This window comes from Leuciscus leuciscus (genome assembly GCF_965113295.1).
Source record: "Leuciscus leuciscus genome assembly, chromosome: 6".
Classification (NCBI taxonomy): Eukaryota; Metazoa; Chordata; class Actinopteri; order Cypriniformes; family Leuciscidae; genus Leuciscus; species Leuciscus leuciscus.
Genome location: NC_138730.1, coordinates 6,592,083 through 6,612,506, shown reverse-complemented (window position 1 = coordinate 6,612,506; position 20,424 = coordinate 6,592,083).

Here is a 20,424-nt window from a genome sequence, read left to right as displayed (position 1 = left end):
CTATCGAGGCTAATGCATACCGGTCTCAAGTGAAATCTGAGAAACCCCATGACAATCGCAGAAAAATCTCTAATACCCTCGCAATCGACATAAACACTTGCAGACGGCATCTTGGAAGTTTGTGATCAACCAGCATCCCCAGGCATCGTAGACCTCTTCTTCTGTCTTGATTTTCTCCGATTTGTTGCAGACAATCGCAGTTATCTGAGCTGTTAGCTATATTTTGCTCATTTTTATTAGCAAATTAGATTTTTATTGTTTTGTTCCAGTTCAGCCCTGCTAACGTTATGTGCTTTGTTATTGGGGAAGGGGAAAAAAACTAACCTTAGGGTTGCCAAATGTCCCGTATTTTGGGCATAATTTATTTGTCATAATTAATAATGCATAGTTTATATCTCCCTTGTCCTGTTTTTTTTTTTTTACTGCAAAGCTGATCTAACCACTGACTGATACAGCAGCAGTGCTGATCACGACACCTGTTATCATCCTATCAATAATAATAATATATAATATATTATGATTTAATATATCATTATTTAGGGACAAATCATTGTTTGATTTAACGTTACCGCTCCGAGCGGGACTTTCAATGTCAGCATTTTGATTTCGGCAAATCATAGGCGAATGCAAACAACGTGATCATTGATTCCAACATCCACCCACGCAAGAAAACGTGCAACCTAACGTTACCTGAGGGAATAATACGCTGATTTACTGCTCAATAAATATTTCTGATTGTTATCAATGTAGAAAACTGTTTTTTGTTTTGTTTTGTTTTTCAGGATTCTTTGATTAATAGAAAGTTTCAGAGTTTTCTGAAATAGAAAGCTTTTCTAACGTTATAAATGTCTATACTGTCACTTTTGATAAATTGAATGCATCCTTGCCTATTACTTTTCTTAATTTCTTAAAAAATCTTACTGACCCCAAATTACTTTTACTGGTTCTTTGTGGCAAGCTTTATGCGTGCGCTTGTGCGGCTATATTACGTAAACGCTCATTATCCTGTAGTAGGCTATATAGCCTATTTAAGTCATTTAAGTAATTCAATTAATATAAAGGGGCGATTTGTCCACTAATGGCTTAAATGAATAACTATAGTCGATTAGAAAATGTTTTTTTGTCGGAGGCAGCCCTTATTCCACATATTTACAAACGCCGTGGGCGCACCGCTTCACCATCTTGCTTGGAGAATGTTTGTCGGACATGCTCACATAGTAACGGTTGCTATGATGTGTGATTGGACAATGGCCGTTTTGGGGGAGGGGCCGGCGAAAGGTCAATTTATCAAGCTGTCTCAAATGTGAATTTCTCCTTTCATTTTGATAAAATAACCACTAGGTGGTGCTCTAAGCATATTTTTGTATTCTGGTCATTTTTCACAGAGGAAGAGATGCACATGTTGTTGAAAACGTACTCGGTTACTAACGTAACCTCGGTTCTCTCTAGAGAGGAAACGAGTACTGCGTAAATCTTACGCTAGGGGAAAATCTCTTTTCCGCGAGATACTGAAGCCAAAAAATTATCCTTAATTTTGAAATAATGTAAAACGCGTTGCGGCAGCATGCAGACACAGGCGAGACGGCTTGTGCGCCTATTGGCTGCCCTGCGGCAACTGCAGCAGCCTATCGATAAGGCCCACTTGCTTCGCGCCCAATACGTCACGTCCCGCCAGAATGGGCGTGGTCTAGGGCTATAAACATAGCTTCGAGAGGCTAGCTCACTGGTTTTTCATCGCCGAAGCGAACCAGAGCGTGTGCAGGCACGGCAAGATACGCAGTACTCGTTTCCTCTCTAGAGAGAACCGAGGTTACGTTAGTAACCGAGTACGTTCTCTTACGAGAGGTACTCTCGTACTGCGTAAATCTTACGCTAGGGGAAACAGTGTAAAACGCCGTGCATGCTAAGATCCAGCACCAAAGTCCCAAGGGCAAGTGCCCGGGCTCATATAGTACATGATCATAATGGACTCACAGAGAGCCCAGGAAAGAGTGGCTAGAATAGCATCATTCCTGTAATAATATAACATCTTATAAGGAGCAGTTATACTGATGATGTGTCGTACAGTCAGGGCGACCCCCGGCCTGGACTGACGAATATAGTGGGTCTTACACACTGCCCATAGAGCTGCGCGATCCAACAGCGAGCATTTGCTCAAGCAGTTTCAGTATTCTGGCCCGAACACATCAGGGCAGACAGTACCGATTTTAGACCGAAAGCAGCTTAGCCTGCAAGGCGGGAACCTCTAGGTTATAAAACCTTATAAATGTAGACGGGGAGGCCCAGCCTGCCGCCATACAGATATCTTGCAAGGCAATCCCACTAGACCAAGCCCACGACGAGGCCACGCCTCTCGTGGAGTGTGCTCTGACTCCAAATGGGCACTGTAAGCCCTTAGTGGTATAAGCCAGCGCTATAGCATCAACTATCCAACTGGATAGGCTCTGTTTCGACACGGCAAGTCCCTTAGAACGTCCGTAGAGTGAAAACAAAGAGCTGCTCTGTCTGTCTGAAAACAGACGTGCGAGACACATAAGCTCTTAATGCTCTGACTGGGCAAAGGAAGCTTGCGTCTCCTTCCTCGTCAGAGACCGGTAAGGCTGACAGGGAATGACCTGCGCCCTAAACGGTGTGTTGAGGGATTTTGGAACATAACCGTGCTTAGGTTTGAGTATAACTCTTGAGTCATTAGGCCCAAACTCCATACACGTCGCGCTTACTGAGAGCGCGTGTAAGTCCCCTGTGCGCTTCACTGAAGCGAGAGCCAGAAGAAACACTGTCTTGAAAGACAGGTGTTTAAGATCAATCGTCTGTAAAGGCTCGAATGGGTCACCTTTCATGGCTTCCAGCACTGTAGAAAGGTTCCATACAGGGACTGAGGGAGGCCTGGGAGGATTCAGTCTCTTAGCTCCTCTAAGGAAGACGATGACTAAATCGTTCCTTCCTACTGACTGACCCAGCGTTGTTTTTGAGAACGCTGCTATGGCCGCCACATACACTTTGAGCGTGGAAGGGGTCCTGCCCTTGTCCAACAGCTCTTGTAGGAAGGAGAGAACCTCCGTCACCCCACAGTCTAGGGGCGACACGCCACGAGCTGTGCATCAGCTGGAGAACACTGACCATTTCGAGGAATAGAGACGTCGCATAGACGGAGCTCTAGCCTGCGTGATCGTGTTTAACACTCCGCTTGGGGAGGTCAGCGGGTACCCGTTGATGGCCCAAACATGAAGGGACCACAGCTCTGGGCGCGGATGCCAAAACGAGGCCTGAGAGAGGAGGTCCCTCCTCACTGGCACTGGCCATGGGGCAGTGCTTGCTAGCTGCATCAGAACTGGGAACCAGGGTTGGTTTTTCCAGAACGGCGCTACGAGTAGCACTGAGCATCCTTCTCTGATCCGTTCTATCACCTGAGGCAGGAGAAAGACGGGAGGAAAGGCATAGAGCGGGCGGCGGGGCCATACGTGAGCCAGCGCGTCCCTGCTCTTGGAGAAAAATTCCAGACAGTGAGCGTTTTCTTGAGACGCGAACAGGTCTACTTCCGCTCTGCCGAATTTCTTCCACAGCAGCTGGACTGTCTGTGGGTGTAGAGGCCATTCGCCTGTCGGAACATTGTTTCTGGACAGTCTGTCCGGTCCTACGTTCAGGAGCCCTGGCACATGCGCTGCTCTCGGCGAGAGCAGGTTGCGCTGAGCCCACACCAGGAGGCGTTCTGTCAGCCTGTGCAGGTTTCGGGACCTGAGGCCGCCCTGGCGATTTATGTAGGACACCACTGACATGTTGTCCGAGCGGACCAGGACGTGGTGTCCTCGTATTTAGGGACAAAAACGCGTCAGTGCGTTGTCTACTGCCAACATTTCGAGGCAGTTTATGTGTAGAAGCTTCTCCCGTTCTGACCATTGGCCGAAGAACGGTCTGCCCTTGAGCAGTGCTCCCCATCCCAAGGTGGAGGCGTCCGTAGACACTACCTTCACACTCGAGGAAGTCCCCAGGCTAACACCTGATTGGTACAAGTCGTTTGCTTTCCCAGGTTTCAGAGCTGCGATGCATTTCTGATTGACCTTGAGACGAAGCAGACCGGAAGCCCACGCTCGGCGCGGTACTCGCGCTTTCAGCCAGAACTGTAGCGGGCGCATGCGAAGCAAGCCCAACTGAAGTACTGATGATGCTGAGGCCATGAGACCTAGCATCCTCTGAAATTTCTTGAGCGGGACAGATGCGCCGCAGCGGAAAGAGCTCGCTGCGCGCTGAATGTCTAGTACGCGCTCTGGTGACAGTCGCGCTATCATAGACAGCGAGTCCAGTTCTGTGCCCAGAAAAGATATTATCTGTCTGGGAGACAGAGAACTCTTCGCCCAATTGACCCAGATTCTCGAGGTGATCGAGCAAAATGGTCCTGTGCTCTATGAGCACCGAGTGAGATTGAGCTAGAATCAGCCAATCGTCCAAGTAGTTCAATACTCGCATGCCCTGTAGTCTGAGGGGTGCGAGCGGCTAGAGACAAGCCGAACGGTAGGACTGAGCACTGATATGCCTGGCCCTCGAAGGCGAATCTCAAACGTCGCCTGTGACGTGACGCTATTTGTATTTGAAAATATGCGTCTTTCAGATCTATTGACACAAACCAATCTCCTCGGCGAATGTGCGTGAGGGTTTTTTTGGTCGTGAGCATTCCGAACTGTTGCTTCGCAAGCACTCTGTTCAGTTGCCTTAGATCTAGTATGGGTCTGAGACCCCCGTCTTTTTTCAGTACCAGGAAGTATCTGCTGTATAGCCCTCCTTCACTCTGAGCTTGAGATAAAGGCTCTATGGCCCCTTTGCTCAACAGTTTCAAAATTTCGGCTCGAAGTAGGTGGTGCTACTTCTGTTTTTACCGTAGCTTCGACGCGCGTCACATAGCGGCGAGGGCGTCGGCGAAACTGTTGCGAATAGCCTCTTTCTATAATGTCTAGCACCCACTTCAAAACCCCCGGGTAGCCTTGCCCATGCATCTGCACGAATGGCTAGGGGCTGAATGCGGAGCGCGCTCTGGTCGCTCAGCGACAGAGGGGCTTCGGTGTGCTGTAACATAAGCGTCGCGCTTCGAGGCAGGGGGCGCGCTGATAACAGCGGGCAGATTGCCCGCGCTCGACTCCTTTGCAGTGGTCAACCGAGAGGGGAGGGCTGGGCGAGTCCCGTAGGACCTGTCATGTCTATGTGTGAATGTGGGCGCGGGATAGCGGGCACATTTACAACACTGAGAGCATTGTCCGCCTGAGCAGAGCGAATGCACGTTGGTTTTGTTTTTACAGAAACCTTGAGATATGCGGAACGTAGTGTTTGTGGGCACTGGGCAGTGGGCACATTTACCACGTTTAATGCGCAATCGACCTGGGTCGATTTCATGTGCGCGAGCCCTGTGTGACGGGCTGTGTTTGTGTGTAGGAATTTCGTCTACATTCGTAACACCATCGGCCGTGGCCGGGACACCAGAAAATACACTCTTATGGGATTTATCTGGGTAGCCGTAAAAGCGGCGTTTGTGTGCAGGCAAGCGGGCTATTTCGCCGACTTGTTTACTGCAGAATACACTGGAACAGTCGCATTTACTGGAACTGAACGAGCGAGAAGTTGCCATAGAAACAGAAAGCGTCAACATGCTGGCGTTTGTTTGCAGGCGTGCGTGTATTACAGCAGGCTTGTTCACTGCAATATTGACATTTCCAGTCGTCTGAACTTCAGAGGCGGAAACCATAGAAACAGAGTTTGGGTGCAGGCGAACGGGTTGTACCACGCGCTCGTTGGCTGCAAAATACACATCTGCAGTCGCCTTTTCAGGGAACTGCCAGAGCGAGAATTGACGGCAAAAAGTGTGTTTTGCCGGTAGACCCGGGATTCGATCGCGGGTCTCTCGCGTGAAAATCTGACGATCTACCACTGGACCACAGAGGAAGACACATAGACATTCAGTAGCGCGAGTATTATCAAAGAGCGTCAACATGCTGGCGTTTGTTTGCAGGCGTGCGTGCAAAACAACAGGCTCGCTCACTGCAATATTGACATTTCCAGTCACCTGAACTTAAGAGGGGAATGAGAAATGTGTCAGGAGTGGAGGTCGGCCCGGCCGCAGCGGGGCTAAAAACACCCTTTTCTCCTTTCGCCAGTGACGCACGGGAACCATAGAAACGGTGTTTGGGTGCAGGCGAGCGGGTTGTACAGCGCGCTCGTTGGCTGCAAAATGCACATCTGCAGTCGCCTTTCAGGGAACTGACAGAGCGAAGCATTGGCGGCATAATATATCTGCCGTTAGACCGGGATTCGAACCCCGGTCCCCCGTGCGAAAAACCTAAGATTCCGCCACTGAGCCACAGGGGGGGAACACAAAGGTGTATAGATGCATGAGCATATAAAAGAGCGTCAACATGTTTTCTTCGGCGTTTGCTTGCAAGCGTGCGTGTTACAACAGGCTCGTTTGCTGCAATATTGATATTTCCAGTCGCCTAATCAGGGAACTGAGTTGTCTTTTCGCCGGTGAGTGACGCGTGAATGGGGCGCAAGGGCAGGGTAGCTTTCTTGTAACGTAAAGAAAAACTAACCCCGATCGTCCGCTTCCAGCCTCCCTTGTGAACGGCGCAGTTTGCGCGGCTCGAACAGAGGGAGAGAGAAAGCTAGCCCCGTGACCGTCCGCTCCTGACATCCCCTGTGAACGGCGCGGTTTGCGCGGCTCGAACAGAGGGAGAGCAGGTATCATCCCCCAAGCAGGCAAGGCAAGCGGGCGCACCGGCGAGCTTTGCGGGTTGGGGGGGGGCGGAGGAGCAGTCTCGGAGAAGGATGCCAGGTGAGTCCTCAGAGTCACCAGGCAGTAACTGGCTCGCAGTGAGGGCGGTCGCCGTCAGCGAGCGCGAGCGCGAGAGCTGCGTGATCCTCAGGAAAGGGGCGTCTTGAAAAAGACGCCCGGCTCTTTTAGTGCAATGAGAGTGTGTGTCGCGGCGGCGAGCACACGCACATACACAAAACACAGTAGCTGAGAAAGGATATAACGCCGGATAGCGCAGCAGGAAGGCGACTGAAGGCGGCGCGGCCAGCGGCTTCAGAGTGTCGACTCGTCCCGCTGAAAGGCTTTTTCAGACGGCGCGGCTTCTCTCCGGATCCAGCGATGCGAGAGCTTCGCTGAAGAGATGAAAAATCAGTGAGCTAGCCTCTCGAAGCTATGTTTATAGCCCTAGACCACGCCCATTCTGGCGGGACGTGACGTATTGGGCGCGAAGCGCCCCCATTGGAGCTGACGTCACGAGTGGGCCTTATCGATAGGCTGCTGCAGTTGCCGCAGGGCAGCCAATAGGCGCACAAGCCGTCTCGCCTGTGTCTGCATGCTGCCGCAACGCGTTTTACATTATTTCAAAATTAAGGATAATTTTTTGGCTTCAGTATCTCGCGGAAAAGAGATTTTCCCCTAGCGTAAGATTTACGCAGTACGAGAGTACCTCTCGTAAGAGAACGCAGTAAAGTGTGACACACTTTTTGTTCTGTGCGTTTTATTGAGAAATGAGTGCTCCAAGTCTTTACTAAAACCAACAACTGATATATTGTTAGCAGTTCTTTTTGCAGATTTATATTTAAAGTGAGGAATATACATTGCAGCGGCTGAACGCCGAGTTTCTGAACCATCTGTATACATTTGCCAAAAATGTAAGAATTCAGTATTTAAATATTGCTGCACTATTATCTCTTTTGGAACATATTTCTGGTTTTCATATATTTGCTTAAGTATTTGCAGATCAACTGTTGGCATAGAGAAGAGCCAAGGTGTATAACCACTGTTGGGCTAATATTGATATTACTGATGCCTTTTGATATTACTATTTTGTATGGCGGAATACCATAGCAAGTGCTTGTAAGCACTTCGACTTGGCGCAGTAATATCTTCACTAGAGGGAGCGGGGGCCGGTGAGAGGATTTTTCACGAGTGAAGATATTACTACGCCAAGTCGAAGTGCTTACAAGCACTTGCTATGGTATTCCGCCATACAAAATAGTTATCCATTTTACACGCTTAGAAAAGCGCAACGTTTTGTTTTGTGTCACCGTCCTAGGTCGAGTTACACTTCGCGAGTAACTGTATTTAAATAGGGAAAACGTGGAGGTGTTTGGTAGCTTCTCTGCTTGGCCCATATTAAATGAACTGGGCTAACAAAGTTTCGCCGCAAGACAGAGGGATTTAGTGCACGCACTGAGACGATAGAGGTATGTATCAACTCGTCTTAGTTAAGGGAATAACATAGTTTAATATGAAAAAACGGTGAAGTATCCCTTTAAGCCTTGTAACACCCCAATCCACTCCTGCCTAGCACCTCAACTATCTTCTGAATATGAGACCCAAATGTTAATTTGGAATCCATCCACGCTTCCAGATACCTAATTATTGTTACTTGCTCTAGTGTTTGATTTTATAATTGTAATTTAATTTCAATTGATAATTTTGTTTCTAGCCATTGTGGTTCAAAAGTTATTAGCATAACATAAGTGCAACTTTGGACAGTTGGTGGCGCTAGAGGGATTGAGTTGGAGACTCCAAATTTGCTATGGAGACAGTTCAGACTGTCGTCTATCAGTGTGCCAAATTTCATAACTTTCCCGCAAGCGGTTCTCCCATAGACTCCCAGAGCGGAAGAAGAAGAAGAAGAACCGGAACAGATACAATAGGTGCCTCCGCATCTTCGGTGCTTGGCCCCCTAATAATAAGAACGCTAACAATTACAATAGGTTCCTCCGCATCTTCGGTGCTTGGCCCCTAATAATAGAAAACAATGAGATATTTCAAAATATTGATAGGGTAAGCTTATCAACACGAGACCGTGTCTTGCGCAGAAATAATCTGAGGATGAAGCAGGTCTACAGGGTGCCATTTGAACGCAATTCAGAAAGAGTCAAAGAATTGCGATATAACTATGTGCAAGTGAGTCCTATACAATCCCACAATTGATGCATACTCTCAACACGGTATAAATTATACATATTTCAGTACTGTAATCATAATGATTGTGCTTCACAATAGTGACCACTCCATGTCTATTTCAGATATTGTCAAGTGTGTTTCCTTGAACTAGAGGTGGCTGCAGTGGAGAACCAGTTCATCTTCATTGATGAGGTTGGATTCAACCTCACAAAAAGACGAAAGAGGGGAAGGAATATCATCGGCCAGCGTGCCATTGTTGAAGTCCCTGGCCAGCGCGGAAGGAACATCACAATGTGTGCAGCGATTACCCACCAATTACCCACCACGGCGTCATACATCATCATTGTCGTGGAAATTTTAAACTTTATATTAAACTAACCATGTTTCTAACATCTAACCTTATTTAACATCTAACATTTGAACAGGATGTACTTTACGAAACCAATGGAAAACTTGTGACTTTGAGTGTGCGTGTGTGTGTATAAATAACATAGTTTGGGAAATGAAACTAGACAGTCTGATAGAATCTTGTGATTAACAAATGAAGTCATCACTAAAATCAGAGTTTGCTTGTGTCAGTGACAGAGGGAAAAGGTTGGGGCTTTTGAACCAATTGAACCAATCATATTGAAGGTGACATGTTAGTCTTATTTGTTTTCTCGATTCTATAAAAACTGTTGTATCTGTGTTTTACGGTGGGATTCTCAATGGAATTTGTCCATTCCTCCGGCCTTGCTTCTTCTTGGGGGAAATTCTCTGAGAACTGCTCGAACACTCTCCCGGCCGTTACAGTAATAAAGGCATTTAAAGGACATTTGCTGAAAGTCTGTGTGTTCATTTCTGCTGCGCAGCAGGTCAGTTTAGGGAAGCAAGTAAGTTAGAGTAAGAGACTCGGCCAGTTGTCGACGGAAGACGCAGAGAGCTAGAGTATAAAAGCCAGATTTATTTTTATTAAGTGACGATTTGCAGACGCTAGATAGTCAGGTTTAGAGAAAGAATCCACTACAGTTTGGCGAGCCAGCCAGGAGTCCTCGGGATCTCCCTCTGTCTTCCCATGTTGTCTTCACACTTGTTACACTTAGGACTACCTTCCTGACCACGTTAAAATGTAAATCTGGTTAAACCAGATTTACATTTGGGGATTTATACAATAGGCCCATCTCAAATTTGTAATATGTAGCGCCTAATGAAATAGAGCATGGTTACAGACCTGCACAAGTTCAGGTGCATGTTCAGTGTGTGCGTGTTTTTATTTTTATTGTTTCTTGTTGCTGTTCCAAAATACTCTCTCTCTCCAGATCTGCTGTTGCAGATAGTAATGTTTTGTTTCATGTCTGCTGTTGCAGATTGTAATGTTCTGTTTCATGTCTGCGGTTGCAGATTTTGTTATATCTGCTGTTGCAGATTCTCTGTTCTCATATTTGTTCCTTAATTTTCCTTAAGTCCACTGATGTTTATGTGTTTCCCTGAAGTATGTTCTCTATGTCTAGATTGTGCTGAGTGCAGTGACACCGGTGCAGTTAAATGGATGCTCCTGCTCATGTGCTGCTGGAGAGGCGTTATGCAATCGTGTGGTTGCACTCCTATTTCAGACGCACCACTACAGCTTCACAGATGAGAAATGCGTGCCAACACTTCTGTCGTGCATTGTATTTTTTACTTTAAAAAGAAATTTGAGTTGGGAGTACTGTGAAAACTCTCTAATGACCTCTACTGTTTGTTTTTTTCACTGTGGACAATCTGCAATAAAGGCGAACCACAATCACTCAGTCACTGTGAATCACAATATGAATTCAATCCCACACACTTCATTTCCATTTCATTTCTTTTCACAACATTTCTTTTCTTTTCACAACATTTCTTTTATTTTCCCGTTCATGTGATTACTTTCTCTGTAAAATGTATGCTACATTTTTAACAAAGAACTGGAAAAAAAGATCATTACTGATGACCACAGACACTTTTATTTTTTACAACATTTCAGCAAATATTTTCTGCAGTTTAAACTTTTTCATTTTACAGTTTTTTTGTAAGCATATTTTTGTTCTGTCCAATGCAAATACATCTGCTGTGCATATGTTGCACTGACTTGTTCTGTGAAAAATAAAAAAATAAATGTGTCAACAGCAGCATGTGTGTGTAAATGCAAATATTTCTGTGCAGTTTGTAGTTGGTAAGACAAAAAGCAAATTTTGCAGTTAGGGTGTGTTTTAATGTGTCACACTGGGACATCCCCCTTCACATCCAAAGGACCTTGATAGTTGGACATTAAGCAGCAAGTTACCCACAGCTGATTTACAGAGCATGAAAGGGTCAAAGGAATGGTCCCAGATATGATATTCTTTGATCCTTCTGATGGCCCTCTCCACCAAGATCCTAAGTCGGGCGACACTCAGCTGAACCTGGCGCCTCTTTTAAATGGGGGGATTATGAGGGTGGCCCCAACTTCAGAAAGCATTTTGTCAATGACAAAGCCTTTGTCAGTCATGCATGCATCTCCAGGCTGAAGTAGACGAAGGATTCCTGACTGCTGTGTGATTTCTTTGTCTGATATGGAACCAGTGTACAGCTTTGAGATGAAGGTGATAACTCCACATCGGGCAATACCAATCAGACCTTTGAAGGTGTTGGTGTTCTTGTAGTTAGAAAATGTTTCAGACTGGAGGGTGAATAATGATGGTGCCTCACACCTGATTTCTGTGCAGTCTAGAATCCCTCGCATGTTGGGACAGTACTGGGCATACTTTAATGGCATTGTTGCTTGCACTCGTTCCTTGTCCCATACAGAAAAAATATATATTTACATATATTTTAAAGTGTCAAAAATATATGTGGCATATATTCCAAATACATTGAAATATATTTGCATTGTTGTTCACTTATATTTATCATTTTGAAATATATTCTGAAATATAACAAAAATACATGATGTTAACATGTAATGTAAAATATATGACAAAATATATGGTCATAAAATGTTTAGCTTGCTAAAGAAGGGTCAAAAATGTATTTTGATCATAGTAATTCCTCTACCTTTTCCCCTATACACAACAGTAGGCTACCATATTTCACTACTGTACAGCTATAATAAATACTGTACTTACATTGGATTTCATGTTCTGCAGTGAGGACCATCTCGATTTTTCGCTGAACCCCCTCTCCGAAATTGTCCCAATAAATATATTTTAGTTAAATATATGTAAATATATATTTTTTTTTTTTTGAAAATATATTTTAGTTAAATATGTGAATATATTTATATGTGAATATATTTACTTACAACATATATGTTCATATATGTTTTAACTTTTGCAAATTGTTTCATTTGAAATATATTTTGAAATTTAAAAAGTTAACATTTTCACAAACAAGCAACACATTTTCAATTAATTTTTTACATTGAAAAGAGTTTAAAAGAGTTCAGCTATTTTTGAGTTGACAGCTGTCCAGTTGTCCCTTGGTGGCCTGTGGAAATTTCTTCAACACTGCGTCTGGGGGTAGAAGGATAGACACTTTGTTTAGGTTTAGCTATTAGATGTGATCAGTGTTTCAGCATAGTTAGCAACTGCATATGTTTCCTAGATACAGTATATCTAATAAACTGGCAACTGAGTGTGTAACTGTGTTAACATCACATTTCACATTGTAACATTATCACCACCTGACTGAATGTTAAGTAAAAAAAAAAAGAAAAAAGGAAAAACACAACAATAAATGTAAAAATTGCACTTAGTGTTAGGTACGTGCCACCTAATATGGCCTAATAGTCCTAGGAAAGCAACTATCTGTCATTTTACATTGCAGTCATTTAAATATAAGTACAGTTTTTATTATAGCTGTACAGTAATAAAATATGGTAGCCTACTGTTGTGTATAGGGGAAAAGGTAGAGGAATTACTACACTCTAAAAAGTGCATATGGCTTGTCATTAGTTTAAAGAACTTTTTATACTTGATCTGACTCAATAAATTCACTTTTCTGGCTTGTCGTTGGTCTAATGTAATTGAGTTTAGTTGTCTTGAAGTAAAAAAAAATTTGGGGGTGTAATTTAAACTAATTGCTTTAAATCAAATTACAATTTTACGTCCACGTCCAAACCACGTGACTACTGACGTCATCAAGCTTGGGTCGAGAATTTTCTGTTCGGCCGCCATCTTGTTTTGCTGTATGAAGACCGTTGCGGATCCACAGTATTGGTGAGTAATCATAAAAATAAGTTTTCTTTAAGTTTTATTGCCGTTGATATACATTTGTATAATATTAAAGTAGAATTCAATGCATTCATGCATGTGTTTGGTTGAATATCTGTTTTATTTTGGTCAGAGTCATCTGATATTTCAACTGTACGGTTAATGTTAGCTATAACTGTTAGGCCTAGTAACGATGGATAGCCATTAATAGATACTTAAGTAACGTTAGATAATTTGTGGACTTTTAATTACATTATTTATTTGGGTTTTTCCTGCTTTGAGAATTACAAGGCGACCACCTCCGTCAAATGGCGTGCCCTATCCGGCTGTCCTCAAAACTCAGACAGGCTCAGATTAGGCCTGTCGCGATAAATAATCAGAAATATTGTTACTCAATCATTCACAAATTCTAATATAATGATTTAAGTGGTGTAAAGCCATTTCATATCTTGTTGTGAGGGACAGAAGAAATTTTACATCGTTAAATTAAAGTTTACGCAAACTCGTCTTCCCTCCGCTGCAGCTGTCAATCATTCTCCATTCAGCATTCAAACAGCGCGTCGCGGTAAAACCTTTACAGTCTATGGGTAAAACGACTCGTCTAGACGTCTACCAAATTTAATAATCGTGACAGCCCAAGTTCAGATACCTATTTTCCAAGCAGGATTTTACCACCTTCAACTCATTTTGATCCAGGAAAAACCCTAAAATAGTATATAATTGTTACTATCGGTAGATATTGTAACGTTATATATAATTACATTGCGTATCTGCATTTCGTTCAGTGGATTGCATACGTTAAGTTTCTGACATTTGATTGATGTAACTTAGAAACATTGGTGAATGAGAAAAATAAAGTAGCAAGAGTGGTTAATACTTTAAAATGAGTCAAGCAACAGTTAAGTTGGTGTGATTATGCTTCAAATCAAATGACAAGTTTGCATTCTGTTTAAGCCACGTGACCACGGACGACCACGCACGGACAAAATTCTTATCGACCATCATCTTTTGCTGCAGGATAACCTCATGGTGGACACAAAATTACATATGGTGAGTATCTTACAAATTAAGTTAAGTTTGTTTCTATCATACATTTATAATCACATGAGGATCAGTTAACTGATTAATGCAAACGTGTTTTATCAAATAATTCAAAGTTTGTATTCAAAGTGGACATCAGAGAATTTACACTTATCAATATATTGCACAGCACTGAATTGAGTTTTAGTGTCATATGGCGTTTGAATGGTCATAAATATTTTATTTTAATTGAAAATGTCTACCTTGCCAAGTATTCACTTTAACACATTTGGTTGTGTCTTAAACATTTGCCAAAAAATCGAGTTTGTCTTTGTTGGTATGTGTGTTAATTCTTAAAGTGACAGTAGCCTCATATATACATACTACTGTATGACCTTAAAAGAATAAATATATGGTAAATACTTGATTGATCAATTACGTTGTTGACGTTTTAACACACTGCAGTAGGTTCTGATTACGTCATAAAAGTTGAAACATGCAGACACGCACGCAATGACCTATTACATAATACGTTACACAAAATACATTATTTTATGAAATCTGTATGACATGACATCTTCGCAACTTTGAAAATAATTATTGATAAACGTTCAAATTACACCAACTTATTTAACGTATTATTTATAAATATCTAAACTTGCAAAAATGTTGGCTCTTAGGTGCAAAAGCATATCCATGCATTTGAATTTTCTTTATGAAAGTTGGTGATTGTTGTGTTTGTCTTTTTTTAAGATACAGATGTTGAAAGACAACAGTTTGGAGTCATTGTAGTCCAGTCAGAAGATGACGGTAAGTAATTGGTCTCTTTTTGGTAAGAGCAGTTGAATTTATGAATTAGCTCTCGGAGTAAGAATTGTTTCCTTTTTTTTTTTTTGCTTGTGTGTCTTTCAGATTTTGTGCTCTGTGAAAGTGATGGTCTAAGCACTCCCCTGGACATCAGCATTGTCATTGATGGTACTGAGGTTTTACATGAGTTGTCCTCAGTTGCATCTGCTTGTGCCATGATGTTTGGAATCACGTACTGAGAACTTGAGGTATCCTGAAGTACTTAAATATACCTTTGAGGCCTTTCAAAAAAATTGTCATGGACATAGCGAAGATGCAAATGGATTTTAAAGGGTTAATTCATCCAAAAATGAAAATTCTGTCAGTATTTACGCACCCTCAAGTTGTTCCATCCCTGTAAGACTTTCGTTCATCTTCTAGACGTGTTCACAAAAGCAACACAACGCATGCGCAAGAACTGAGAAGATGCCGCAGATGGGTCTCGATGTAGTGTTTAAAATGGTTCTAAAGTGTGCATTTACTGGATGTCCAAATCGTGAGAAACCAACGAGAAAACGTATAAGTTCCTTGCCAATGCTGCGAAATTAATGGCTTACCTTTCAGCCTTTCCCATCAAATGATCGTGAGCGTCATCTTCTCAGTTCTCGCACATGTGTCGTGGTGCTCTCGTGAACTCACTCAGACCCAAACTCAAGAAAATTAATAGTTGAATAAAGTCGAAAGTTTTGTTTGTTTTTTTGTACACAAAAAGTATTCTCGTCGCTTGATAAACTTGAGGTTGAGCCTAGTCCTTTAATATGCATTTCAAGGCTGAGATTATGCATCGTCTGCAGAGCTAACGCTAACGTTACTTACACAAAATAACATCTAAAGCGCATATGTGACGAAGACAATATCTTTATGAACTTCAGAAAAATATTTATTAGATTTAGGTAGGTATTAACTAACAGACAGACAGACAGTTATGTTCAAAATAACCCCAAATCTTACTAACTGACCATGATAAAGTGCATTTAAACAGATCCAACAAATAAAATGAAGAAAAAACATTATCTGTCGATATCTGTCTGTATAATGTTGGCCACTGAGAGTACAATGGAAATATAATTAACCACAAACCAACATGAGACTTCAACTCTTTTAAATAAATAATTCTCTCTTCTCTTGGTATAGAATAAAATACCAGTTCAGGGTTCCTCTTTCGGCTGTTGTCGCAGCCAACTGCACAACATATTGCAGGCATTACTGAGACAGTCGGTCGTCAAGATGGCGGCGCAAAGCTACAGTGACGTCAGGTGAACCGAATGAATTCTCCATTCCTCAATCCTATTGAGGAATTGTTTTCTGCCTAAAAGTGAATGACTGAAATCCACAAACGCGTATACCACTTCTCCAAGCTATGGAAGACGCATGTGCAGATATAGCAGTTGATGCTTTTCATGGCTGGAATCGCCATGAGAGCGATCCCGAAAGCGCCCCCCCCCCCAGGGAGTCTCTCGGACACTGATTTACACATAGACACTAATTAACTCTTCACGACAATAAAACAGTGTTTTAGAGACCAGATACCCAAAACATGTGGTCTGTGCCTAATACATCAATCCAAGGACTCAAACGCACGTACACACATTTACACCCTCACCCTCCCCGGCTCGGAAAGCCAAAAGTTCAACGCATGGTGTGAACTCTGTTTGACACCACACACACACACACACACACACATACAGAAACACACGCAGGCCCACCACGTGGGACTCAAATCCTTGTATGAAATATTTTAAATGTATTTTCTTGATGTGTGCCTGACCCCCTTTGTCCCAAATATTATGCCTATGTAGTTTGTTGGCTTGTAATCACCCTGTGGTGCCCACAATTACAAGAAATGATGTACCTCCTTGATTTTAGATATTAGAACTGTCATTCGCGGTATTGCCGTGTTCCACAAACCACAACGATGCTGAATCTTTAACACAAAATATCAGAGAATGCATTGTTTTATTAAATACCAGTGTTAGTAAGTTATGGACGAATTCATCGTTTCAAAACCCCGCGGAAAGAAGGCGTATAGACCTCAAAACGTCAGGAGGTGGGCCCATACGTTGTTAAAGACGATTGGCCCACGTACGTGAGGGAGGCGTGAGTTTAGCCCTTTAAAATTGCGCGCCCCCTTTCCTCTCATTGCAGTCCGCCAGAGAGAAAGAAGACACGCCTCCTTCCCTCAAGGAAGCTCCGCTCGCTTTTATTTTCCTTTTATTTCCAAGTCTTTTCTTAGAACTACCATTACTTCAGTATAGTCTTCTGAAACCAACCCACAAAACCAACTTAAGGCTAAAGATAATCTTTGCTGAGTCTTCGCTCGCTTCAAGTCGCCATAGCAACCAGAACGCTGTGACCACGTGATCCAGGTGTCTTTTCCAACACAGACGAACGCACCCACGGAAGGCCGATCTTTCAAACAGAGTAACGTAGATCTTTTAAATTTGCAATCTGAAGGAAATGCTGTTTAAAGTTGCCTAAATATTACTGAGAAACGTTGGGGTTTTGTGGTGAATGACTAAACTGTTTCTATCCCTCTCTCTAAATTCTCTTTCACACACACAAACATACACGTTCACGCACACACATACTCTCACCCACGGGTGCCGAGATAAACACACTGCCACGTGCTCACGGAGCTGTCGGCAAACCCATCTCTCCTTACAAAACGCTACCCTCTCAACATCTCACACGAACACCTAAAATCATTCTTATCTCCATTCTTCACTATTAGTTTCCTCTCTCTCTCTCTCTCTCTCAAACCTTTTTATTTTGTTGTATTTCTGTATTACGATCGTTATATTGCTTGTTTTGTTTATGCATTTTTACTCCTGCGTGATTTTAAATGATTGTGTAATCGCTAGCTTGTTTAAATAAACTTTGTTAAATCATTTGAATTAAGTTTGCCTGTTTTGTTTCAAATTCTGAGTCCCTGAGTAGTGCAGATCTTACCTTATAAGCTCTACGATTTCTTTTATTCTTAAAAGAAACCTAAAATTGTCTAAAACACGAAGATAATTATCTTCTTTGTGGCCACAAGAAAGTGTTATCTATCAGTGTTAAAGACGCCCGATTTCTGTTCATGAATCATACATTCTGTCTGCTGGACGGCCAATCTGTGTGATAAATGAACAGTCTTCAACTTTTACCTCAAATTCCCCCAAATTGAGTAAATTCTACCCGTCTCTATCAGTGATTATTACAAGTAACTGTGTAATCGCTGATACAAGCCGAGGTTGTGACCTATTCCCTAATTTGAATAAATTAATTTATGGAAGCAACAGATGCATATTCACATTGATGAATATTACCGCTAATTTGAGCTAATTAATTCCCCAACACAAAGTCATTGTTGTTACATAAATATTGGTTTTTTGAATGCGGGCACTCTCATACTCAGTTTTGATGCAAATTGTGCAATTTGATATTCATGTGTGATTTTTGAAAGTTTAACGTTTTTGTGCGCGTTTGAATCTTGTAACGTTACCGAACAAGTATTGAATTACTGAATAAGTCGACTCGAAAAACTGATCAAAGGGCAAAAAGCCATAACCCACCAGTTAAGTCTGGTCGTGGAGAAAAACTGCAGTTAAGTTTACAGTATTGTTGCGAGTCCAAAATTAGAGGAAAATAAACATCTCTTTTACTTGACCGTACATGTAATTCTGTTTTAATACCTGTGTTGGAACAAAGGAGTCCATCAGGCATTGTTACCGGTACTTCTGTAAATCCCGAGAGCAAAGTAAGCTACTCCGGTCAGAAAGAATATTCTATTGCATGTCGCTAGCTACGACACATTACGGGTTAAACCACTGGCTTCGCTAACCAGCAAAAAAACCTGCGTTATAGTTTCTGCACAGAACAGAAACAAAAGATCCGCCGTGATCTCTCAAGAATTTATTTGCAGTGTAATTTATGTGTTTGCAAAAGGTCTGCGTGACCTTTTTAAAGAATTTAGTTGCAGTGTGATTTTTTTTGTGTGTTTGTAAAAGGCCTGCACGCGTGAAATTGCGATTGCTGAAGTCAATCCTACAGGCGTGTATTGTTCTCATGTTTTAAATTTACCACCTCGTGTCTTTGTTCCGCGTAAGCGCAACACTGCCACCGCGTGGTTGACGACGGGGTAAACACCCGTCGGCCATTTCCTTCCGCCTTGATTTTTGGTGATAAAAAATAAATAAATAAATTCGCGGTCGTAAGTATCTAAGACGCTGTTTAAATACATATTTGTATTTACAGCTCGCTAAGTTCGTTTAAAACAACCCTTGTATTTTGAACTGAGACATTTTATTGTGAATTTAGATTCCCAGAAAGGAAACCGGAAATTATAGAGTGTCTCAATCCAAAAGCACTGATAGTTCACCCGGAAGAGGACAGTGCCCCACGTGGCCACACCCCTCCAGGTCAACTATCCCTCTTCTCCTCGGGGTCACTATACCCTGCTGTGTTTTCCACTTTTAAATCTACATTGATGATTCTGTTTGGGTTTACTCCCGTTTTTAAATAATCATTTAATAACGACTTCAATGTTATAGTGATTATTTTATTTTGTTGTTGAAATCCTTCCATTTCTAAAAGAAAAAAATTTTTTTTTTTTTTTTTGTTATTTCCAATCATCATACCCCTGAGAAAGACAGAGCCCCCTAGTGGAAGCTCCCTGTCCAAGTCAGCTTTCTACAAATTTACTCTGTTGAATTTCATTCCATAGATGCTGATTTCGAATGATTAGTTTGTAATCATTACAAAATAACTTAAGTGTTGTTTGATTGTTATAAATAACCATTCGAATTCTCTGTTAAGGTACCCCAGGATTATTTGGATTTGATTTTAAGCCAATTTTGAATTAAAAGTTTAAGTGTGTCCAACAGTTAAGGCGAACCGACGAGAGGAAGAGCGCCCCCTAGAGGCTCTATTAAACCACTACAGTGGTCTACCGCACCGCTTCTCCTGTTTCCACCTACATCGAGAAACCGCTAACCTTCTTCTGTTTCACCTTTAACTGACAAGACCATACACCCTTTTTATTCGGTTTTTCCGTTTCAAGGTTGGTTTAATTTTACTTAGTTTTTTTTTTTTCCTCTCTGCGAAGTTTTACCTTGTTATTATTGTTTTACCACATAACCCATTTGGTGTAAGCAAGAAATCTTAATCCACTTTAGAGTCCCTTGTTTCACTCCATGTTGTGGCTCTTATAGGCAAGAATCTCAGCACTTGCAGTGGACTACAGGAGTCCCGGTTCGCCCTCTGTGGGTGAGTCTCCCGACTGACTTTTCCGACACTGACCGTGCGGTGACCCTTGAGTTTCTCTTACCTCTGCCACGGGCGGCGGCACGCAGTACGTGACCTCAGCAATCCGGTGCTTCGGAGTGTCAGCCATAAAAACCGACGCAAGAGTCAATTGTTGAGACCGCTGCGCAAACACTAGGCAGCCCCTGCCAC